At 47.5% G+C, this 25,294-nt stretch overlaps 1 long non-coding RNA gene across 12 annotated transcripts in view; it reads right to left on the bottom strand.

Moving 5' to 3' along the window:
* Positions 1-14,070: 14,070 nt before the first annotated feature.
* The window catches only part of LOC132687903 (uncharacterized), a 20,914-nt gene continuing 9,690 nt past the window's right edge, over positions 14,071-25,294 (bottom strand). For 3 of the 12 annotated variants that reach the window (XR_009614326.3, XR_009614325.3, XR_009614320.3), the window contains exons 2-8: positions 22,065-22,299; positions 21,462-21,680; positions 19,279-19,523; positions 18,998-19,136; positions 18,443-18,603; positions 17,744-17,839; positions 15,847-17,054 (exon numbers count right to left, since the gene is read on the bottom strand). This is a non-coding gene — a long non-coding RNA (uncharacterized LOC132687903). Of the gene's footprint in view, positions 14,559-14,628; positions 14,864-15,846; positions 17,055-17,717; positions 17,843-18,442; positions 18,604-18,997; positions 19,137-19,278; positions 19,524-21,461; positions 21,681-22,064; positions 22,300-25,294 lie in introns of those variants that run through there. The other 9 variants (XR_009614331.3, XR_009614329.3, XR_009614330.3 and 6 more) reach the window with 9 other exon arrangements.

Below are 25,294 nucleotides of genomic sequence, written 5' to 3'. Positions count from 1 at the left end.
GCACAATTTACTGGATGGAATTGTGGTGCTGTTGGCCTGGATGTTTGTGGCGTGGATTTGCTCTACAGAGCCACATGTTTCTTTCCCGTGTGCTCTCCATCAGGCCGAACCTGCAGAAAGTGAGTGAAGGACCAGTAATTACCCCAGCTTCATCACATCCCAGAAAACCCACTCCAAAGCCCCTTTAATGATTGATGTGATTACTTTGTTTCCTTTTCCAAGATATTTTTTGAAATGTTGAGCCCAATTCTCTTTGCTTCTGCTTTTGCTGCAACTCAAGGTGTATTTCCCGAGTTTCTTTGCTTTTCCCCCTATTCTCTTAATAATGTTCTTTTTACCTTCACCTGCCTCTGGGTTTTTAGCGTGCCCTGTGACCTGTATTCATTTGCTCAGACAGGGGTGTGGAGAAAGCGTAGGCCAGGAAATCCCAGCAACCTCCAGCTAATGCACAGAGTCTTTAGTTTGGTGATTACTACAATTGTTGCCTCGTGGAACAGTGAGCCATTAGCTGGTTCTCACCCCCCTATTAGTATTACCCTGTAATTTAATCACAATTAGACTCCTAGAAACACAGACATAGAAAACAAGTGGGCAAAGGAGGGAGATGGCAGAAAGCAACAGCAGCCAGGGGTCCCAGTCGAAGGCACTGTTTTCAGAGGGTGCAGGGCCAGAGAAGAGGGAGGTTAGGGCTCAGAATGAGGTAACTGGGCAAATGATTAAAGGGACTTCACGTTTTACTCCTTGGTATTGGGGTTGGGGTCTACGGGGGCATTGATCTGATGGACTAGGCTGAGCTGGGCTTGTTTGACAGCAATGGGGATTGAAAGAGGTCTTAAGAAGTGACCCCACGTCCCCTTCACCTTCTCTCCTTGGAATCTGTGGGAGGAAGGTCTCAGAGAGGACCCCCAGAGGAGGTGTTTCTTTGTCTCATCTGGCTTCCTCTCTTGGGGCCCAAAGCAAGCTCTTGAATATATGTTGAAACCAACCTTCTTTCTGAGGGGCTCACAGAGATGTGGAGATACCATTCCCATTGGCTATGTGTCCTACCGGGAAGTCTGGATGTAGGCAGTGGACACAACCAGGGCTAGAAGTAGGAGGCATCGTGAGGTAGAGGAGATTTGAGGAGGGTGTCCTTAGACCTTTCCACAGTACTGCTGTCCTACTTAAGCCTCAGAAACCTGGAGTGCAGTGTAGAATGGAGGAAGCCCAGTATTGAGCCCCCAGATGACAAGGAAACTATTATATCACACTCTGACGTGGATTGATCCAGGAAGAAAAGAGCCAAGTGTGCAAGTTCAGCGCAGCCCTGTCCCCTCATTCTTAAATAATAGCAGCCGCCTTTGGCCAAAGTCAAGTTGCACAGTTGACTGAGGGCACGATGAAGATATGGCAGCGGGCAGGGGGAAGGGTGACTGGAGCAAGGCAGGGTGAGCAAGAAGCTGGGAGCCCAAACATGTGTGAGCAAAATTATAAAATGCCTCGGAGGCCTCCCAGTTCCCTTTACCCTACCTCTCCTCTTACAGTTAGGATCCAGTCTTCCTACAAATTCACTAATGTGTTTAATAACTGAATATCCTCAAGGGTATTAAGAGAAGTTTCTGGTACTCCAGAACGTTCTGGAAGTCCAAGGCTCCTTTCCCCAAATCAGGAGGCAAGACCTGGGTGCATGGGAAAGAGGACTTCTTCCTTCTGACTCTCTTGGTATCAAATTCTCCAGTTCTCATGGTAAACTTGCGATCCCAAGTTGGAGGCTCTCCAGGACAGTTCTAGTTTTAAATATTGTATCCTATTGTCCTCACAAGTACTTGTGAGGCCACATGCCCTGATTTTGTTATGGAAAAAAACTGTAAGTACGGTCCTAGCTCAGAGCATTTCCTGTCCAGCTGAGTCTACATAAATCTTGCCCTTCCCTGGCACCTAGGCGTAGTGGCGTTTGTTTAGCAGACTCGCTGGAATCCCAGCTAAGGAAACATTAGCTTGCAGGTTGGTGTAGGAACAAACCTCCCGTTTTTTGAAGCTTGATTCCGAAGCCCCCCAAAATGGATGCAAAAGCCCACCCTCATTATGGATGACGATTAAGACTTGTTTTCACCTGTAAACCTCAGATGTGGTCATGTGGCTTTCAGCTTTTCAGAATTCTCTCTCCCCCTGGCTCCCTGATACAAGTCCCTTTAATAGAGAACAGAGCCTTTTACTCTCTAACGAGAGATGAGAGTTAACTGGCCTCTTCCTTCTGGGGCACCGTTCTTCACACCAAAGGTTTCAACCCAAGGTTGGGTCATGAAATCAATTTAGTGGGTCCTGACCTTTGGCAACACTTCAAAACTCTATCTAAAAATGGATATAGGGCGCCTGGGTGGCGCAGTCGGTTAAGCGTCCGACTTCAGCCAGGTCACGATCTCGCGGTCCGTGAGTTCGAGCCCCGCGTCAGGCTCCAGGCTGATGGCTCGGAGCCTGGAGCCTGTTTCCGATTCTGTGTCTCCCTCTCTCTCTGACCCTCCCCCGTTCATGCTCTGTCTCTCTCTGTCCCAAAAATAAATAAAAAACGTTGAAAAAAAAAAATTAAAAAAAAAAAAAAATGGATATAGAGGGGCGCCTGGGTGGCTCGGTCGGTTGGGCGTCCGACTTCGGCTCAGGTCATGATCTCACAGTCTGTGGGTTCGAGCCCCGCGTCGGGCTCTGTGCTGACAGCCCAGAGCCTGGAGCCTGTTTCAGATTCTGTGTCTCCCTCTCTCTCTGACCCTCCCCTGTTCATGCTCTGTCTCTCTCTGTCTCAAAAATAAATAAACGTTAAAAAAAAAATTTAAAAAAAAAATAATAAAAATGGATATAGAGGGGCGCCTGGGTGGCTCAGTCGGTTAAGCGGCCGACTTCGGCTCAGGTCATGATCTCACAGTCTGTGAGTTCGGGCCCCGCGTCGGGCTCCGTGCTGACAGCTCAGAGCCTGGAGCCTGTTTCAGATTCTGTGTCTCCCTCTCTCTGACCCTCCCCTGTTCATGCTCTGTCTCTCCCTGTCTCAAGGATAAATAAAACGTTAAAAAAATAAATAAAAATGGATATAGATATAGCTCTACATATAGATGTGGGTGCAGAATGGAAGGGAGAAGGGAAAGGAACACATTAGTACACACACTTGATTCGGGTAAGTACGGCTTCATGAAACGTTTGTTTCTGTTTTATCTACCTGTATGCATATGTATGTGTGTCTTACATGTGGGTCACTATGTAAAATGTAGTTTTTCCCTGTGAGTCACAGTAAGAAAGTTGGAGACCACTCTCCTAGGAGAGGTCACCTTGACACTGAAACCGCTAAGGCAGACCGTCCCCGAGAGCTGGTTCCACCGGAAAGGCAGAAAGAGTAGCAAGCTGCCCAGCACCTGTGTGGGAGGAGCCTGGCCAAGGGCAGGGGGACAGAGGGTGCAGGAGGAGAGAGGAAAGGGCCTGAGCCAAAGCCCACTCCTCGTCACCTCTGCCAGAGCAGCCAGGATGCACTGAGTGCCAACAGCGCCCAGGCGCTCCGCCAAGTGGCTTAAGTGAATTATCCTTTTCAAGTCTTACCACATCCCCTAAGGGAGATGAGTACTGTCCTTACCATCCCCATTTTTTTTTCTATTTTTAGATTTTTTAAAGTTATGTCGATGCCCAAACACAGGGCTCGAACTCACAATTCAGATCAAATGCTCTACTGATTGAGCCAGCCAGGTGACCCTACCACCCCCATTTTAGAGATGAGGAAACTGAGGCTCAGGAGGCTCAATAACTTGCCTGAAGACACAAAGCTTGTGCCTAGCAGACAAAACTTGGTCTCACACCCGGGTGTGCCCAATTTTTCAGCCCACGCTCTCTTGCAATCAGAGCGGGCGGTTCTCTCTGGCCTGAGGAAGGGGTCTGGTATTGGCCCGGTATCAATGATCAAGTTCTGCCAGCCAGGGGCCTTGCCTGTGGGCGCAGGGCAGGCGGGGCCAGGGCGTGAAAGAGCTCAGGCTTGGGAGCCCCGGGGCCAGGGGCTGGTGGCTGCGAGGGTGGCGGAGCCCTCCCCCAGCCCCGCTCCTGCTGGCAGTAGGCTGCAGCTTTGCCGCCGCAGAAATCGCTGCTAATTATAACCAAACAATGAGCAATCACAGCCTGCTGGCGGTTAAGCTCTCGTTAGAGGTCTGGCAGGCTTTTCATTAGAACCTCCCGGCGGCCTGAAGGCGGCGGCAGGAACTCTGGGCTCCAGCTCCCTCCTCCCCTCCTCCCTTCCTCCCAGCCTGGGCCCCCGGTTGCAGTGGGGCTTAAGCTAGCTCCTGCCCCGTGTGGGTGCTGTGTTCAGTGCTGCAGGGCGTACCGGAGGCAGAACTTTGCTCTTGGCTTCAGTGAGTTCACCGTCCCCCCAGCAGTCTTGTGATAGGAATCAAAAAAAGCCAGGCCCACTTGAGCCTGGCAGAGAAGAGAAAGGTTTTGGAAAGTTTTGTGTCCTTGGCCGCTTCTATCTTGAGGGCCTTTCTTGGATGCTGCGAAAATTTATTTTCTGCTGTTCAATAATGTGGAGCACAAAAGTGCTTGCTCTGGGTAAAGGATGTCTAGTGGTGCTCATTTCTACAGGACGTCCCAGGGAGAGGGACTCTCAGAATTTTGGGAAGTGTAAAGTGGGGTCAATAAAAGAGACACATGGAGGCGCCCGGGTGGCTCAGTCGGTTGAGTGTCCTACTCTTGGTTTTGGCTCAGGTCAGGTCAGGTCATGATCTCATGGTACACGTGGGACTGAGCCCTGCATTGGGCTCTGCACTGAGTGCGGGGAGCCTGCTTGGGATTCTCTTTCGCCCTCTCTCTCTCTGCCCCTCCCCCGCTTGCACTCTTTCTCAAAATAAATAAACATTAAAAAAAAAAAAAGACACACATGAAGTCATTATAGGCCTTGGAACCCAGAAGAATTCCTCAGATGCCTAATTTGAGGGCTCAGGACTTTGGGAAGGGTGTGAGGGAACAGACAGCCCCAGATGGTGAAGCATCTGCTTCTGGTTGGGGGGAAATTTACGCTGTTATCCGGTCCTGGGCTGAATTGTGGACAGGTGGATCTTTGGCCAAACTTCAAAGTAGACCAGGTTTATCTTTTGCCCCTTCATCCCCCTCTTACCTTTCCTGGTATCTAACTTCCCTCAGGTGTGCACTGGGGACCATTCTCCCTGCCTCCATATTAGGGTTTCCTTGTCCGCTATCAACCAATCACGCAGGTCTCAGCTGAAAATTCATCAAGATATTCTCCCTCTGGGGAACCATCATGGATGTTCGGGATACTCGGGTCCCATTCCCCGAGGAATCTGTAATGCCTCCCTAGCAGAACACCTGCCCAGAGCTGTGTAGCATGGTACATATTTACGGGGTGAATGAAGGAACATCTGAGAGGGACATGTGAGGGCCTCTGGTCCTCATTTTGCAGGTGAAGATCTAAGGCCCAGAGCTGGGTGACCAGCTGTCTCCATTTACCTGGGACTGAAGGGATTTCAGGACATGGGATTTCCACTTTGAAAACCAAACTAGTTGGTCACCTTGTCAGCAGCGGTGATAAGTAAACCAATGTGGGCAGAGTAGGAAGCCAACAGGAATTGGCTGGATTTTGTTCATTAGAAAGATGGGAAGCACCAGAGAGAAGCCTGTGGAAAGGCAATTCTTTTTTTTTTTTTTAATGTTTATTTATTTTTGAGAGAGAGAGAGAGAGAGAACTTGAGCAGGGAAGGGGCAGAGAGAGAGGGAGACACAGAAGCAGGCTCCTGAGCTGTTAACACAGAGCCAACATGAAGCTGGAACTCATGAACCACAAGATCATGACCTAAGCCAAAGTCAAATGTTTGACTGAGCTGCTCAGGTGCCCTGGGAAGACAATTCTTAAAAGAAGAAATAGATGCAGCCAATAAACACACAAAAAAGTCTTACTGGTAATATCAAAATACAAACTAAAGCAATTTTCATCTATGTGTTAAAGATTTTAAAATATATGAACACCTTGGGAAACTGGAAGTCTCACTCATTGCTGATAGAAATATAAACTGTTTTGATTTTTTTAAAAATATTTTAAGTAATCTCTACACCCAATGTGGGGCTCAAACTCACTGCCCTGAGATCAAGAGTCACATGTTCCATGGGTGCCAGCCAGGCACCCCTAAACTGTTTTGATCTTTCTGGAGGGCAATTTGGTGTCAGGTAAAAAAAAAAAAAAAATGTCTTTAAGATAGCCATGCCCTTTGACCACATAATTCTATGTCTTAAAATCTGGTCTGAAGGAAATAGAGATATAATCAAAGTCTTGGGTACGAGGATGCTTATTTATTCACGATGGCTTCATAATAAAGTCAAGTTGGAGGCAACCTAAAATTTCCTCGTAGGAAACCAAATTATTAAAAAAAAAATTCCTCTTCATTTTTAAGCAAAGCAATTCAACTCCCCTTTTGCCTTGCCCTCAACTTCCAGCTTATGTCCAAAAGTCCGTATTTTAGACTCAGACAATTGTTTCTTAAAGAGGAATTTTGTCATCGGCCAGTACAATATTTTTTTTTAGCCACTCAGAGCTTGTACCACTCACATAGACTCTTCTGCCCCTTGGTGTAGTTACTCTGATCAGAGCATTTTTCGTTGTAAATAACAGAAACAAACTCAGACTATCTCAAGAAGAAAAAGGAGGAGGAAGGGGAGAAGGGGGAGAGAGGCAGGGGAGGGGGAGGAGAAAGAACGGTAGCAGGGAGGGTTTGCCTAAAATCCTCTGCGTAGGCTGCATTTCCAATAGGTTGTCTCTTTCTCTCATTTAACATAATTCTGAGTTTGAGTCCCTAACTCTGGCCCTTATTGGCTCTGTGCCCATAAAGTTACTTAACCTCTCTGTGCCTTAGTGGCTTCATCTGTAACAAGGGATTACTGATACCTTATACAGCATTTACTACATGGCGGGCTGTGGTATAATAAATAAGTACCTGGTTGTGGCACAGAGCTCCTAAAAACCATGGAATTTCCCGAGTGATAGGAGTGTGTTATGTTATTCCTAATGAGCCCTTTCTGACCACTTCTGAGTTTATGCTGAGATGGCTCAGGGTGGGGCCCCTAGATAGCTTCAGGATGGAGGCTGGCCACCACCAGTAAGACTAACAGGTATGATTAGAGTAAGGAACTTTCAGCTCCACCTCCCAATTTTCAGAGAGGGAGGAGGACTAGAGATTGTTCAGGATCAAAACTCTTGAACAGTAAACTTTGAAGAACTTCTTGGTTGGTGAATGCACCATGTACGGGAAGCATGGTGCACCCCAACTCCACAGGGACAGAGGCACTTGCATTGGGATCCTTCTGGATCCACTCTATGAATCTCTTCATCTGACCGTTCATTTGTATTCTTTATAATGAACCAACAAAGCATTCTCCTAAGTTCTGTGAGTCATTTTAGGAAATTACTGAACTTCAGCGGGCATTGTGGGAACTCCCAAGTTTGTAGTCATCTGGGCAGAAGTGTGGAAAGTCTGGGCACCCCATTCACCGTTGGCATTTGAAGTGGGGGCAGTCTTGTGGGACTGAGCCCTTTAACCTGTGGGATCTGATGTTAACTGCATGTTGATAGTGTAAGAATTGAATTGTTGTACACCCAGGTGCTGTTGGAGAATTGGTTTGTGTCAGAAAAAAAAACCCACACAAGCACTGTCTAAACATGAAGTGTTAGCTCAGTTAGTCCTTTTTTTTAAATGTTTATTTATTTATTTTGAGAGAGAGTGCCCATGAGCTGGGGAGGGGCAGAGAGCAGGAGGGAGAGAGAGAATCCCAAGCAAGCTCCTCAATGTCAGTGCAGAGCCTGACACAGAGCTCAATCCCGTGAACCATGAGATCATGACCTGAGCCGAAATCAAGAGTTGGATGCTTAATCAACTGAGCCACCCAGGCACCCCACTCGGTCCTTTTAACAACCCTCTGAGATATGTACTATTATCTGGTTGTTTGTGACTGTGTGTGTCTGTGCTCAAATCCTCTGTTTCTCCTCCTCTTCTGTCAAGCTTTTTCGGAACCTTGGCTGTGCACTTGGCTCCTTAGTAGCCACTTCAGTACTAACACCACAACCCTTCCCCCAGACTCTCAGACTACAACCTGAAATGTCCCTTTGAGTCCCACCTGCTGTCAAATTCTGCCCCCTGCTACTACCCTCTTCCTCATTACTCCCCATTCATTGAAGACCTTACGCCTGGTTCACTGTGTTTCTCTCCATCCCTATACTCGGTATCATCCTGGTCCCTTCAGCATCTCTTGAATGATCTTTCCAACATTCTGCCTGTCTGCTAATTAATCTTCTTGCCACCAAAGATCTTTCTTTTCCCTCTCACCTGAGTCACCTCCTTCCATCATCTCATCCTAGATCTTGTCACCAGCATCAGCTGTGCCATGTCCAAAATCTCCATTTCGAGTCACTATTTTCTGGCCAGTACCTCATATCTGTTCAGTTGCTTCCCATTCCTACATTTCCCTACCCACTCAGGGACTTCTTCCAATCAGTGATTCACAATAAACACATTTGCACATACCCTTGTCCTTTGTAATATTAAGATATGTCTTCAGGTTCTCTGACAATTGTTTAGACTTCCTCGTGCTGCCATAATGAAGTATCATAGACTGGATGGCTTCTACAACAGAAATGTATTTTCTTGCCATTCTGGAGGCTAGAAGTCTAAGGTCAAAGTTCTAGCCAGTTCAGTTTCTGGTAAAGGCTCTCTTCTTGACTTGCAGATGGTCACCTTCTTGCTATGTCCTCACATAGCTTTTCCTTCTTGTGTGCACATGGAGGAAGCAAGCAAGCAAGCTCTCTGTGTCTCTTCTTATACGGACACTAATCCTATCAGATCAGGCCCCACTTTCATGACCCCATATAACCTTAATAACTTCCTTAGAGACTTCATCTCCAAATACAGCCACACTGGGGGGTAGAGAGTCTATGTATGAATTTTGGGGAGACACAAACATTCAGTCCATAACAATACTCCTCTATTCAAAAGGTGGAGTCAAATTCTCCTCCCCTTGAACATGGATTGGTCTTGGTGACTTGCTTCTAAGGAATGGAATGTGGCAAAAGTAATGCAAAGTGACCCAAGTCAAGGTCATAAAAGGACAGCTTCTGCTTAGTCCTTCTTTGGATTGCTCGTTCTGCAGGAAGCCATATGTCGGGTTGTGAGGACACTCGAGCACCCTTTGGAGAGGAACTGAGTCTGATTGCCAACAACCACCCCATGACTCTGCTAGTCATGAGTGTACTATCTTGGTAGCAGATTCTCCAACCCAGTCAAGCTTTCAGATGACTGCAGCCCAGTTAACATCTTGGCTGCAGCCTTATTACAGATGCCAAGCCAGAACTGCTCAGCCAAGCTGCTTCCAGATTCCAAGTTGTGTCTCAAAGAAACTATGAGATAGTAAATGTCTATTGTTTTAAGCTACTAAGTGTTGGGATAATTCGTTTAACAGCAATTGATAACTGCAACCATCTTGACCTTTTTCCCTCCCAACCTAGAAGTAGCAAAACCCCGACATGGGTCAAATCTTTTACCTCTTCCACACCTGCACCCCAGCTGCTGAATGTGGTGAAAGGTATCCCTTTAAACTCATGAACTTTAACCTCAGGAGGACCACATGCTGCCCAGCAATCCTATAATCTGTCCCTGAGGAAGTCATTGTCCTTGGGATAACTGAGTCTTACTCCTCCCTTCTCAGGCCCTCACACAACTCCCCCTGCTTCTCATTTTTCAGCCCTTGATATTATCTTTTCCTCACTGAGAAAACAGAAACTGGGGTCGGGGTTGGGGGACAATCATTATCTTCCCACCACCCAAAATACCAACCTTCCTGATTCAGGCTCTCATAATCTGCCTTCCCTCCTCTTATGATGAATGGACAATCCATGTGTCTGAGGCCAGGCCCTTCCCTTGTTCACTAGATCCCTTCCCTTCTTGCTTATTAAAAGGTGTCAATCCAGTAATTCTCTGCATTCTCATCTGCATTGTTAAATTTTCTCTCTACTGGATCATTCCCATCAGCAACTAATGGGACATAATTCTCATCTTTAAAAAAAGAAATCCTTGGCTCTACCTTCCCCCTTTAGTTACTTCATCATTTTTCTGCTAACCATTCATAGCGAAACTTAAAAAAAAGTTTTTAAGGCTTGTACTGTGTTGGGGCACCTAGCTGGCTTAGTTGGAAGAACATGCAACTCTTGATCTCAGGGTCCTGAGTTCAAGCCCCACATTGGGTGTTGAGATTAGTTAAATAAAAAATGAAAACAAAACCAAAAACACTTGTGCTGTTTTTATCTCCTCCCCTCCTATTCTCCATCACACATCATCCAATCAGGCTTGTTCCCCTTACCATGACAGTGAAACCACATTTATCAAGGTTCCCAATGTGCTGACAAATTCAACAGTTGGTACTGTGTTCTTATTTGACCCATCAGCAGCAATTTCTGTCATTTGATCACTGCCCTCCTAGAAATACTTTCTTTAGGTGCTTTCAGACACCCTAGTCTACCAATTTTCCTCCTACTTTACCAGCTGTTTCTTGTCAATTTTCTTTTCTTGGTTCCCTTGTCCCCTTTCACTAGCCCTAAGATTGGAATACCCTGGGGCTTAGCTCTTAGATGTCCTCTTCCCTCTTCTCTTCCCTGCCCTTCCCCTCTCCTCTCCTTCCTTCCTTCCTTTGGGATGGCCTGATCTAGTCCCACGGCTTTAAGCACCATCTACACACAGTAAGATCCCCTCGTTATATCTCTCACCCAGAGCCTCTCTCCTGAGCCAGGATGATTAAAAGGCAAAGCGTGTCTTCAGCTTCCTCCCTTTAGAGCACATTTCTCCCCACCTCTCTGCACTTCCTCTTTCTTCTGATATCCAGTTTATTCATACTCAAGTGTAACTGATAGGATTACAATGCTAACTAGCGCTCAGCACAGTGCCTTGCACATAATGGAAATATTAATCAAATGTAACTCAATTGCTCCTTTCAGGAAACAATATTTACATCCGGCCTAAAGGCAAAGTTACGCCTCTCTACTGATGAAATTTCAGATATGGGTGGGTATGGTTTCTTCCTAATCAGGCCTGGGATGGACAAGGAGGATGCGTGTGGATTTTTGTCGATCGCTGACTCAGTCTTTCTGTAGGAGGTACTCGGTGTTTCTCTCTCTTTTATGGTCTTGCTGTGATCAGGAGAAGGTTGAGAGCAGCAAAGCCACACACTGAATTTTAGTGGTTGCTGCCTGGTTGTGGCAGTCCATCATTAGATCGCAGTAGTGACAAGCTTTGGATTCTTTTTCCACTTGGCTTTTCAGAGAGACATTGTTCTTCAACCACAGACTAAGCCCTTAACTTGGCCCAAAATGGTGGATAATCCAGTCCAAAGATGCAAGTTAGACCTTGACACTTGACTGAATCATTTTTGTAAGTTTCACATGTTAGATCCTCCATGAAAAAAAAAAAAAGTATAATCCTCTCTCCCTTCCCTCTCTACTTTACATTGATAAGATGAGACTCAGTGAGGTGACAATGCCGTGGAGGTCAGGGGCACACTTAGGTAGTGAGCAGGCTTGGATGAAAGAGCTGTTCATAGGGCTCAGGGAAGCAGCAATGGGGAGAAAGCAAGGGAAGGTGGTAATGAGTTCCAGGAACCAGAAACAATAGGGAACCATTGCCACCTCTAGGCTGAGGGGCAGTTGGGGAGTAGTGACAAGACCCCAGGGGTAGCTGCAGCTGGGAGAGGGCCTGGGACGGGAGCCTTGGCCAACCATCAGCTCACCAGGGTAGGATCTGGCAGAATAAATACCCTGACCTCCTTCTCCTTCCCATCTCTTGTCAATGCCTCTCAGTGGTCAAAGACAACCAGAAACCAGAGGACGAGAAAGCCTCTTGGTATGGATCACCAGCTCAGCCTCCTGGATCTCAGAGCAGGGTGGACACAGCTGGAGAGTGGAGAAGGAGAGGCCAGTGGAGATTATTCTGCAGACTTTTTCTGAAAAATAACTCCTGGTGTCGAAGCTATTATAAGGTAATATTCTCAAGATGGATGGTTTATGACCCCTGTCCCCACTAACAAAAACAACTAAAGCTGATGTTCTACTTCAGGATGGGGTATGTGATTGTTAATTTTATGTGTCAACTTGATTAGGCTGAGAGATGACAAGATAGCTGGTAAAACATTTCTGGGAGTGTCTGTGAGGATGTTTCTGGAAGAGCATCAGTAGACTGAGTAAAGAAGATCCACCCTCACTAATGTGGGCTTTCATCATCAAATTCTTTGAGGGGCCAAATAGAACAAAATGATGGAGGACGGGTGGATTCTCTCTCTCTCTCTCTCTCTCTCTCTCTCTCTCTCTCTCTTTTTACTTAGTAATCTCTATACCCAACATGGAGCTCAAACTCACAACCCTTAGATCAAGAGTCACATGTTCTACCAACTGAGCCAACCAGGCACCTCTCCCTCTCTCTTTTTGAGCTAGATTTTATCTATATTTTCCTGCCCTTGGACACAGGAGTTCTTGGTTCTCAGGCCTTCAGGCTTGACCTGAATTATACCACCAGCTTTCCTGCTTCTCCAGCTTGTAGATGGCAGATCATGGATTTCTTGTCCTTTATAACCATGTGAGCAATTCCTTTAATAAAAATCTTATATGTATCTGTCTATATCCTATTGATTCTGTTTCTCTGGAGAACCTTAATACACACTATGAGAATAATCTATGCATATGTGAGCCTGGAAGTCTGTTCCCCAATAATGCTTATGTGACAGGACAAGATTTATTAAAGTGTGAGTATTCTACAGAGAGTTCTGTGTTAATAACTTTGATATCCAGATCTTCTCAGATGTAGAATTGGGGTAATGGGTGTGAAGAGAGACTGGAGGAAAAGAGGAAGGAACTGACACAAGAGGCTAACTTGACTGACCTCCATAATAAAGAGCTCGGAAAGAAGGGAGACATTTGGGTGCTGGAGAGACTATGGGAGATTTTGACGTGTAAAAGGCCCTTGAGTAGCTATCTATGTGACAGAATTAAGGAGGACAAAAGGGGGCTTCAGACCAACTTCGCAAAGTGTTTATATCTTTTCAAAAGACATTAATAAATAATTAGAATTCCTTTTGAAATGACTTTCAGTTGCTGAACCATATTTCTTTATATGAGTGTCTGAGCAGAGCCAGGGCCCACACAGAGCCCGTAATTTTATTGGAGTTATACTAAAATACCTTCCGGATGGTATTGGCAAGTGAGGACTGGTCAGAAACCACTCCACACACCATGATCTCTATGCTCTGAGCAGTTGCACACAAGCCTGGAATCTTCTGAGGACCCAGCTTCCTCCAAACTGTTGCTCCTTACATATGGAAGGGATGACAGTTTGACTCTTTCTGGGGCCAAAGAGGGTAAACAGGTTGTTCATGATCACCCAAAAGCTTAAAGGAGAAAGGAGGCCCATCCCAGGCCTCTGAACCCCTGTGTGGCCTGCATTCTGCTCAGCTGACTGGCTGTAGATTGTGTTTCCTTCCCTTTCTCTAGAAAATGAAAATCCATTCCCCCTTACCTCCTTGAGAAGGACCATGCTCTTGTCAAGGGGCCAAGTGTGGGACAAGACTGGAGCCTTAGCATTTATAAAATCATTTCTTTTGAGTTATTAATCTCTCTCTGGAAAGCAGTTTGAATTGTGTAAGGGTGGGGGGCCAAGCCCAAGGACCTGAGGTCTGAGCAATGAGGCATGCCGTTTATACTATGTTCTGAATTTCCCAGCCATGCAGTCCTGCATCATGAGAGGCTCTAATCAGGATGGGATGTTTCCCAATGTAGGCTAATAGGATGTGGGAGACACTGACTGAGGGGTTCTGGAAAGAAGCTTCCATTTTCTTTCATGGGTACTGTCAAAAAAGCAGCTTGCTCTCTCTCCCAAGTAGGAATGAGGGTGCGTACAGTTTTGGTTGCTGCTGGCAAGACCACATTGCAACCTTGAAGGCTGGAAGTTTTTGGATGAGGTTGATGCCACGGAGGAGGATGGAGAGACCAAAAGCAAGCAAGCAAATGAACAAAAACAGCTCAGAGCAGATCGATCTCACCTGGATGGGCAAAAAGTCCAGCCACCTTGAAATTTTTTATTGTCATGGACCAATAGATTCCCTTTATTGGTTACGCCAGTCTGAGCTGTGTTTTCTGTCATCGTAGTAAAGACCATCCATCCTCCTGATACCTTATGGCAGCTTAGACCCTGTGCTGCAGGATCAGGAACAAGGAGGCATTGTCTGGGTCTGAGAAGATTCTGTTCAACGCAGGTGATGTGTCACTGTGTCACTGGGTTTTAACTCTTTCGTGGGGAGGGAGGGGAGGTCACTCAAGTTCATCTCACGGCTTGTGGTGAGGGGCGAGAAGTCAGACACTCAGCCAAGGCCCAGCTGAAAGGATGCCTCATGTGCTTGAATGTGACCCTCTAGAAGCTCAGAGGTCTTGGGCTGCCAGAGCCACGTGGGGCAGGGGTTGTTTACGAGGGATTCCTTGGACTCCTAGAGGGTCCATGGAAAGACATCAGGAAGTCCATGAAACCCTGAAACCGTAGGGGGAATTTTTGTGAGCACATTTTCACCAGGTTTTCAAAAGGAAATAATCACTGCTCTATGTTTAAGTAGTACAAAGCCCTCTTTATAAACCCCCTTGTTTGGGTTTCCCCTTGTCATAAAGCAGAGGAGTGACTCCTCTTCCTTCTTTCTCCCCAGAACTGATGAACATCGGAGAGATTATAGACGGTAGATAAACCCATTAGATGGAAAAATCATGTTTCAGTGATCAAGGACTGTGCCAAGCTATTAGGAGAGGTGAGCAGAGCACATGTCCTGGAGTGAGAAAGTCCATCTGGAAGTGAAGGCAGACATGAGCTAAGGTGAAGGACAGTGATGAACACCAGACCTGCCTTCTCTGTAGGGCATCCGGGGACATGGATACCCATGAATGTGTATCAGTGCATGCCATGTGCCATGTGTGTATGGGAAAACAACTAATTTTGCAATGTCAACTGGTTTTCAATGGGCATTTCTGTAACACTGCCTCATATGGGCCATGGGAACTGGGTGTTTCCCCCAGCTTCAGAGAGTGCAGGGCCCAGGGTCCCTCAATAAACGGCGATGCTGTTACTCAAATTCAGGTGTTCTGTTTTCTCTTCTGGTGCTCTATGCTTTCTGTCAGTGGTTTCTAAACCTGACTGATCAACGCGGAAACTTGGGCTCTGCTCCAGCCCTAGAAATGCCGATTCAGTATGTCCAGGGCAAGGCCTGGGCACCTGCATTTTTGGAAGTATTCCCAGGTGAATACGAACATCACTTAGGTTTTGGGAACAACTGCTGTATATAAAGAGCACTGTGTGTGTGTGTGTGTGTGTGTGCGCGCGCGCGCACACGCGCGCTTCTATATATGCACACGGTGTATCCAATAGGCAGGCCTAACAAACTGTAAAATAGGTAACATTTCTTGGATGCCTCTCATCCACTTTTTTAGGGCTCTTCTATCCTTTAGCCATTTTTCCTGATGCCTCATGGTTCTTTTGCTAACCCCTCATCAGATGGCAGCTTAGTCCTTTTAGGGGTTGGTGCATTGTCATAGTAGACTCTTAGGGATGGATAATCACCCAAGTTCAAAAGTAGTAAATCTCTAATGATAGAATTTCAGGCTTTGGAACAGGCAAATGGGTGTGAGAGATGTCTTAGGGAGGGAGGCATCTTACCGTGCTGTGTGGTGGTTGTGTATTTGCCAAGGCAGCTTTCCACCACAGAACCCCCACGTGTATTATCATATGCTTGTGTGCCTACCATACAAATATAATACCCACAAAACTCTCAGAATGAAAAGCAAACACATATAATGAGCAGGTGGATTTTTAGAGTGTGCAATCTTTTTTAAGGGGAAAAAAACATGAAAGCATTTTCAGTGTCAAGTCTCAGCACAAGGCATGCTCTTGAAGCTGGAAGAGAGGCATCCAGAAATACGAGTTTGTCATGGAAACGCTGACAGAGCTTCAGCTGAGGGATGCTCACAGGTGCAGCCTAGAATGGTGCAGCCTTTTATGGCTTATTTACATCCCAGCCCACTGAATGAATTCTCTTTTCCTGTTTCCTGGCCATGGAAAGCCAGCTGGCCCTCTGGGACCTAGGGAGTTCCTACCAGGAAATGGCTATATCTCTCCTGGTGGTAGTTTCTAGACTTTTTTTGGAGCAGGGAGTAGAGATGGTCTTAGGATTGGCTTCACATTTGGGAGATGGGGTCCTGGAAGGAGCAGAGAAAGAAATGAGGGAAGGAAGGAAGGAAGGAAGGAAGGAAGGAAGGAATGGGGGAGGGAGGAAGGGAGAAAGGAAGGAAGGTAGAAAGATAGGAAAGAAGGAAGGAAAACATACTGATTCCAAGTGCCAGGTGCACCCCTAGAAGTATAAGCATTGTCCTCGTGTCTTTGTCACCATCAGCTAGAACCCAGTGAGTTATGAAAGGTTATTGCTGTGTTACAGAGGAGGAGACAGGCTGGTAGCACATAAAGATTGGGAGCATACAACTCATCCTTGGGTAGACTAGTTGACTGGGTGGTGTGAGCATTAGGAAGTTTCCCCTGAACCTACCACTTTTGTTGATGCCAAAAGCAGGGCACAAAGGTCTTCCCTTCACGAGCAGTGACAAAGCTAAGAAGGCCATGCCTCCTGGGAGAGGCCACACGGCGACCACCCCCGGTCCTGTACTGTGAGCGGACCTTGCTTGAGGTGGAGCACTGGGCCCCTGGAAATATGGGTTCTTTCTTCTTCCTAACTGGGTCCCAGGAGTCCAGCAGGAGCTGAGAAGGGCATCGGCTGCGTTATGGAGACAACTAGGCAGGGTGTAAGAGCCTGGGGAAGAGGGTTGGGAAAAGGAAATATGGTTTCTGTCTGCGAGAAGTTTCCATTTGGGGGTAAAAGGTGGCCCCTGTGGGCCTCCCAATCCAATCTGACAAGGAGGGCAAGAGCTCTGCATGAGTCCAAGAAAGATGGAAGAAAGGAGGTACAGTCCACGCACTCCAGGGCTTCATGGCCTGTAGAGAGGAAGACCTGTTTCTTCTATCTTGGCCATAGGCTGCCCCACACCTGACCAACCATGTCAGGAATCAAGCTACCAACCCACCCTGGACTGTGGCAAGTGCCGGGGTGAGACAGAACCCCTTCCTGTGCACCTGCCCGGCCTGGCGGTCCCTTCTCTCAGAGCTGCCTGCTCCTGGGGGCTGCAGCTTTGGCCAGGCCCAGGCACTCTGCTGGAGCCTGGCTTGCAGTGGGGGCCTCTCTGCTCAGGCCCACCTTTCCTTCCCCACCAGGAGCCTTGGGAGCTTGGGAGACATTCTGGGGCTGGCTCTGACACGAATTTGCTGCTCGGTGTGCCAGGCGATCAGAACTCACTCCTCTCCCTCTTCCCTGGGAGGTGTTGATAGTAACAGCAGAGACGAGCTGCCAAGTTGGCAGGAGAACAGAGCGACTGTGCACTGCGGATTGAGGGGGGCGGGGAGCAGCCAGCCGGCAGAGGGCTGGGCCAGAGCCACAGTTTGTTTATCCCTCCCGTCTCAGCAGCCGGCATCTTGCATGAGGAGGGGAGACTGTGCGGGAAGGTGGGAGGCTCTAAGCGAGGCCCGCCCGGGGCAGTGGTGCAGAGGGAGGCCTCTGGGAGGCTCCTGGGTCTGGGTCCTGCCAGAGGCAACAGTAGATACCTTCTGCCCCAGGAGGCAGGCCTCACCGGCAGGATAGAGGTCCATCTTTGTTCCTGCTGTGGAAGCAGCCATGGAGTTTCCAAACTGGAGTGGACCTGGGTGGGAGCTGGCGAGTTCTGGAGCTGCTTCCCGAGACAGAGAGAGAGAGAGAGAGAGAGAGAGAGAGAGAGAGAGAGAGAGGATCTTAGGAGGGCACCCATGCTGTCTGTCAAACAGACCTGGGACCTTTGGCAAGCATTCGACTTCTTTGAGCTTCCGAGATTAATAGCTACTCTAGGTGAGAGTTCAACAAGGTAGTAATAGCAAAACTTAGCTCACTACATGGCAAACACTGTCCTAAGAGTTGTGAGTGAATGCACTTAATCTTCAAGTGACTTTATCAGGTAGGTACTTTAGTCCCGTTTTATTAATGAAGTAACTGAGGCACAGAGAGGTTAAGTGACTTACTCAAGGTCACAGAACTAGTGAGTAGCCAAGGTGGATTGAACCCAGTCATGAGTCACTTAGGCCGTGTTCTCAGCCCTTATACAAACTGCCTTCATAGTACAATAGAGTTCTTAGCACAGTGCCTGGCATACAGCGAGCATTTAATAAATGTTAGATCTCACCATTAGCCCAGAGCAGCCCCAAACAGGGGACCCAGGCTCCTGACGCCCCCCCCCCCCCCACCAGGGACGCCATGGGGCCCTACTGTTGTCTTCCCTGCCATCTTTGGCCCACACTACCTGGCTTATTTGAGGAGCTGGAACATTTCCTCCTTTGGAATGAGAGCCACTGGCCTTCCCATTTCCCCTCCTCCTGTCCCCTCTTCCTGTCGAGGCAGAGCAGAGCAGAGCAGAGCAGAGCAGAGCAGAGGAATTCTCAGCTTCCTCTAGTTACCCTCAGCCTGCGAAGAAAACAGAGTCTGCTGTGTCGGCTGCCAGTTCCTCTCTGGTGACAGCCACAACCCATTTGCTCAGCACCAGCCCCAACCCATGCTATGGGGAGAACGGGAAGCCTAGGGCCAGACCTGGGTGCCCTACATTAGACCCTGGGCCTGTCACTTCAGGGCTGGACCTTGGGGGCTGCTCATGGGGAGAGGGCCAGGCCAAATAATTTCTTGAAGACCCTCTTGGCTCTACGAACTGACTGAAGGCTGGTGTACTGCATTCATAGTCTCTTCCCTAGTGTAGGAAGTCCATTGCATAAATGTGTTCCTCGTATTTTGGGGCAGTTCATTCATGCAGCCTTACAAATTAGTAACCAGCTCTACGAGCCCATTACGCTGTGCTACTGGCTACCTTTGCCTCTTAGAAGGTACCAGGGAATGAGTCCTTTGCCACGTTCCGGGCAGCCAGAGCTACCTCTGTCAGCTGTGAGATAGCCACATCAGAGCCAGGAGTCTGGATTACCGACTGCTTCTGAGGCCTGAATTCCTCCCTGAGACAATGAAACCCCAATTATCAGTGCTCGGGGAAAGGAACTGCAGTGTAGATAATCTGAAAACAACACTGTTATGTTATGTGGGGCGGCGGGGCGCAGGGAGGGGGGAACATTGTGGGTATCTTAGCTACAGATTTACCCTCCTAATCATTTCCTTCAGGTCATGACTGATGGCAGGCCGGCCCAGAGGCAGGGGGATGCCCAAGATGACCTGTAAGTGTTCCTTCCCTCTGGAGGCCTCCGTAGAAATCCAGAATGAGCGAGCAGAAGTGGGTCGAGGTTCGATTTTCCTGAAGAAGCTCTGAGCTGGAGACAGGATGCGTTGACTATTTATTTATTTACGAGGCTATCGATTATAATGCAGCTTTTCCACAGGATCCTGGGCTGGAGTTGGGGGAAGAATCCTCTTATCATTTAGCTTCCTTTGCCCTGAGATGTCAGGTGCTCAGATAGGCTGCTCCTCCCTCTCCTTGTTCTTCCTCCTTTTCCCACCCCTTCTGCGGCCCTCACACCTGAGCACACTGAGGGTTGGGGGCTCCGGACAGCCTCCCTAGTTTCCTCTTTTCTCATATCTGAATGTTCTGGGTTTCTTCCAATATTTAGGATACACACCCCAAATCTTAACAGCAGGGAGTTGCTTAACTCAGGTACAGGCGTTCGATTTCTGAGCTGTGAAAGACCTCTGAGATCCTTCCAGCAAAACCCTTTTGTTTTACTGAGAAGGAACAGAGGCCAAGGGGAAGTGATTTCCCCAAAGTCACACAAAGAGAGACGCACAAGGTGGACAAGAATGGAGGTCTCCTGATACCCCCCGGGTGAGGACACTTAGCGCCTTACCACGTGGCCTCCCAATCTGGCCCCTCAACCCCGGGTTGGGGATGGCACTGAGCTAGGAATCCCTCTCTGGGAAGGTGGCCCCTTTTGCAGCCGCTCCTTAGTTTGTTTTGAGCTCAGTGAAATCTCGCTCTCAGTCTCCCCCACTCTGACCTGGGATCGAAGGGTTTGTGTATAACCCCAGAGGAAGACGGAAGCCAGTGACAATGATAATGAACCAGCTCAGCCTCTTCCGGCTGAATCCACCCTCCAGTCCTCCCTCCCTCCCCATCAGCCACCTTTCCAGAGGCCTCTCCCAGCCTCTGTGCTCCATCACTGGCCTTCAGATTGGCACAGCTACCCATGTCTGCTTGTCCTTGTGAAAGAAAACCAGGGCTCTCCCTCAGCCCTGTTTCTCGGGCTCAATTTGCCAGAGAGGCAGGAACAGGCCTCCCTCGGTGGGCAGAATCCAGGACGCAGGCCAACACTGCACCAAGCCCCAAGGGCTGGCTCCCCACTTTGGGGACCCTCCCCACTTTGGCCCAGTTGAACTTGGCTCTAAAGATGAGGACAATTGCTTGGGGCTAGGTGGGCACTCTGCCCTATGTCATTATACTTCACACGTGCGTTTTGGCATCCTGTGTTCCAAAGTTTACCCCCAACTGAATTCACCGACTTCAACTCTTTTTCTTCCCTTTTCAGAGGCTATGCTATAGCAAAAAGGAAATCCTTCCAAGCACCACACTCTCTCCCTGTGCCCCTATCATTCTAGACTGCCTTTCCCTCCTGCTCTACACATGCAGAAAAACCATATTCTATGCCACTTTCCAGCTGACATCCATAGCAGGTGGACCCCTGAAAATTCTCATTTTTCCATGGGGTTACATAGTTAGTAGGTGAGAAAGTAAGGATTTGAACCAGGTCTGTTGTTCCAGAGTCTGTACTCTCAGCCATTGCACTATATTGACCATCAAGAAACAGCCACCCTTCCCAAAATTATCTTTCTCTCATCTAGGATTTTACCTGCACTTTCCTCCCCCCGCCCCATCTTTATTTATTTTTGAGAGAGAGAGATTGCAAGCTGGAGAGGAGCAGAAAGAGAGAGTCAGAGGATATGAAGCAGCAGGCTCTGCACTGTCAGTGGAGACCCCCTACACAGGGCTTGAACTCACCAACCATGAGACCATGACCTGAGTGGAAGTTGGATGCTTAACCGACTGAGCCACCCAGGAGCCCCTTACCTGTGCTTTCCTTATCACACATCACTTTTTGATTTTTTTATTGTAACTATTTATATCATATACCTTACCTTCCTTACTAGACTATGATCTCCTCAACAGTAGGGATTGGGTCACATTTGGTGTGTCCCCAGCACCAGGCCCTGTGCTAGCACATGGCAGGGGGCCATTAAATGTGTGTTGGATGAGGGAATGAATACACGATTGAATGGATTTGAATCGTAGTGAGGTCTAGTGTTTGCCCATGGTGGAGCAGGGAGTCAGAACTCACTTTTCTGATGGGCCCAGCTTCCCGCTTCCTTGATAAAGACACCGTGGGAAGTGAAGGGGATGGAAGTGTTTCATTGATGAGTGAGGTCAGGAACACAAACCCCTGCATGTCTGTAATTACAGAGCTTCTTCACGCTGGCAGCATGCTGGGGAATGTTTTCAGTTCTCCAGGTTGGGAACTGCAGGTATTCTTGATGGCTTTGTGTGATCTCACACAGCTCTGAAAGGAAAAGAGAGAAGAGGCTGATAAAACTTGTGAGTGATCGCTTTGTCAAGTATAGGGTCTGCCCATAGAGCAAGGGCCTCCAGCATGCACCCCACCTTCAAGACCCACTTCATTAGCTCAGAGGGGTCTCCAGCAACCCTTTCTGTGCTGGCTGGCCTCTTTGGGGGATCAGGGACTCCGCATGGAGCAGCTCATGGTCTCTAGCTGGGTTAAGGGCAGGGTCAATCCACTGGGAGTCCTTCCAAGTTGAGAAGGAGTAACAGGAAGCTCTGAGGTTCAAGGCACTGGGCAGAGGACCTGGAGTGTGTGTATCATCTACAAAGGGTGTGTATTTGTGTGTGTGTGCACATATGGGTGTTTGTGTGTGCTCATGCTCACCTGAATGTGTCAGAAGCAGTGAGGGGGCCCTAAAGTGGGACTGTGCTTTCTGCAAGGCCTTGAGGATAGCTGCTGGGTGCACTTTCTTCAAGGCTCTGTTCAAGATTCAGCTTTTCGGGGCGTGTCTGGGTGGTTCAGTAGGTTGAGCCTCTGATTCTTGATCTGGAGTCAGGTCTTGATCTCACGATTGTGAGTTTGAGCCCTGCATTGGGCTCCATGCTGGGCATGAAGCTTACTTAAAAAAAAAAAAAAGAATAAAAAATAAAAGATTCAGTTTTTCTGCTCCAAGGCAAAATAGGCAGATAGGCTGATCAGACTCCTGGGAGGATCATGGCTGAAAGAATGGTTTCTGGCTTTGCCTTCTGCTCTCACTTTTGTTGAGAGAATGTAGGTTCCTAGCCAGCACTCCCAGCCTCATTCCCACAACTGTGGGAATCTCCTGCCCAAACAGAACCACAGCCTAAAAACTTTGCCTGTGCATGGTAGTTTTACTTTGATACTTGTCTTTTCAAAGCCCATTTACATCCATTATCACCTTTCATTCTTACAACAACCCCTCCAGAGGTGCAGAAAGCTGATTCTTTTTTTTGACTTTGTTTTAATGTTTATTTATTTATGTTGAGAAAGAGAGAGAGAGAGAGAGGGCGCATGCATGTGTAAGTGGGAAGGGGGCAGAGAGAGAGAGAGAGAGAATCCCAAGCAGGCTCTGCACTAACAAGCATAGAGCCCAATGTGGGGCTCGAACTCATGAACTGTGAGATCACGACCTGAGCCAAAATTAAGAGTTGGATTCTTAACCGACTGAGCCACCCAGGTGGCCCAAAAGCTGATTTTTTTTATTATAAATGTTTGTTTATTTATTTATTTATTTATTTATTTATTTATTTTGAGAGAGAGAGAAAGAGAGAGCAAGCAAAAGTGGGGGGGGGGGGGCGCAGAGAGAGAGGGAGAGAGACAGAATCCCAAGCAGGCTCGCATTGTCAGCTCAGAGCCGGACAAAGGGCTTTATCTCATAACCATGAGATCATGACCTGAACCGAAATCAAGAGCTGGATGTTTTAATGACTGAGCCACCAAGGTGCCCCTCTTTTGATTATAGATGAGGAATTAAAGCCCAGAGCAGCTATATGGGCTTGTTTTGGGGCACACAATAAATTAACAATGGAACCCCAGGCACTCCCTCTCTGGCTTCTTGACTCCAATTTCTTTCCTATCTTCAGTTCTGGGTCCCCATATCCCCATCTCCCCATCTCCTCCACCTCCTGTCTCAAAGGAAATCTTCACAGAGAGGCTCACACTTTATAAGAAACATGCACATCAATTCTCCTGGTGCTGGGTAGACAGCAACTCAAAATGGGCACCCTTCTCACCTCCTTCCCTCATTCTGACCCACCCCACTCCACCCCACCCAGGAGGAAGCTCATTTCTGGTAAGTATCCTCAATATAGCTCTTTCTGAAAATGTTGGGGGCACATGCCAGAGAGCTTCCTTGGGAGGAGAGCCAGTATTGTTTGCCCTTCTTGGGAAAGGGGAAGAGACAGTGGTGGCTTGGGTCTCTATAAATGAACATATGTGGGCCTGGAGCAGGACTGGAGACTGGCAATGTGTTGCAAATTTCCCTTTGCCTCACTTCCCAGACTGGGAACCTAATGGTCACCTGGCCATTTCTTTGAGGCTTAGAAGTCATGAGGTCTGGTGTTACCCTACCTGAAATTTTGTTTATTTGGCTTTGGGGTGAGTCATTCATTGACTTGTTCATTGGTTCAGCAAATGCTTGTTGACTACTGGCCACATGTCAGTAGTCTTTCCTCTGGATACCACAGTGAATGCAACAGGCAAGATTCTAATCAGTCTGGAAAAGGACACAGCTAGTTGGCAAAACTGTTAGTTGGGGGTGGGGTAGAGTGGGGTCAAGGTAGAGATGTAAAGGGAGCTCAGAGAAACAGGGTAGCAGGGAAAGCCTCCTGGGGAAGAGACCTCTAAGGAGGATGGAAAGATGAGTGGCACTTTAAGCACCCAAGAGTATAAAGAGTGTTCCGGACACAGAATAGCATGTGTGAAGGCCTGGAACCTAGAGACAAGAGGCAAGAGGCAGGGGGAGGAGGTAAGTAATAAAAGATGAGGCTGAAAGGTGAGGCTGGGGCTGGGTCACGAAGCCTTGAAAACCGTACTGAGTGGAATGAACTTTACCCTAAAGATAATGGCTAAGCCATGGACAGGATTTAAGAAGATCGTGACGTGTTCAGATTTGTGTTTTAGAAAGATCTATTTTGGTTTTGTGTGGAGAGGTGCTGTTCACTGGAAATGTGACAAGAGCCACAAATGTGAGCCACATGTGTAATTTAAAATTTTCTAGTCGTCACCTTAAAAATGTAAAAGGATGTAAAAAGAAATAGGTGAAATTTTTAAAAATAATAGATGCTATTTAATCCAATATATCAAAATACTATCATTTAACAGATAATCAATAGAGAAATCTTAATAAGATATTTTACTTTTTTTTCATATTAAGCCTTCAAAATCCAGTGTGTATTTGACACTGATAATGCATCTCAATTTGGACTAGCCACGTTTTGAGTGCTCAATAGCTACATATGTTTGGTGGCTACCGTGTAGATGCAGAGAGTGTGCTTGAGAGGAGCAAGAATGGCAGAGCTGTTGCAGTGGACCTGGAGGAGGATAGTGGCTTGGGGACAGAGACAAAGGGACAGATCTCAGAGAGATGACTCCCAGGCTGCCATACCAGGCCAGAACTTAATACCTATAGACTGCTTTTATCTGAAAGAGAAATAAACTTCTATCTCATTTGGGCCATTTTACTTGGGACTTCCCTGCTAGTCACATCTGGACCTAATTTTATTTTATTTATTTATATTTTAATGTTTATTTATTTATTTTGAGAAAGAGAGAGAGGCAGAGTGCACACATGCACACACGCACACACGCACAAGAACAGGGGAGGGGCAGAGAGAGAGGGAGAGAGAGAATCCCAAGCAGGTTCTGCCCCAGCATAGGGCTCAGCCTCACAACAGCGAGATCATGACCTGAGCTGATATTAAGAGTCAGACGCTCAACTGAATGAGCCACCCAGGCACCCCTGGACCTAATTTTAAAGAATATAGCACCTCAATGGAGATCTCTAATGGATAGTTAGATCTGATGGGTCTAAATAAGTAGACAGGTCTGAGAAAGCTACACATAGATTGGAATTTCCAGTCCATAGTTGGTCA

Source organism: Panthera onca, chromosome E1 (genome assembly GCF_046562875.1).
Source record: "Panthera onca isolate mPanOnc1 chromosome E1, mPanOnc1 haplotype 2, whole genome shotgun sequence".
NCBI classification, from domain to species: Eukaryota; Metazoa; Chordata; class Mammalia; order Carnivora; family Felidae; genus Panthera; species Panthera onca.
This window is presented reverse-complemented; position numbering and strand designations above follow the sequence as displayed.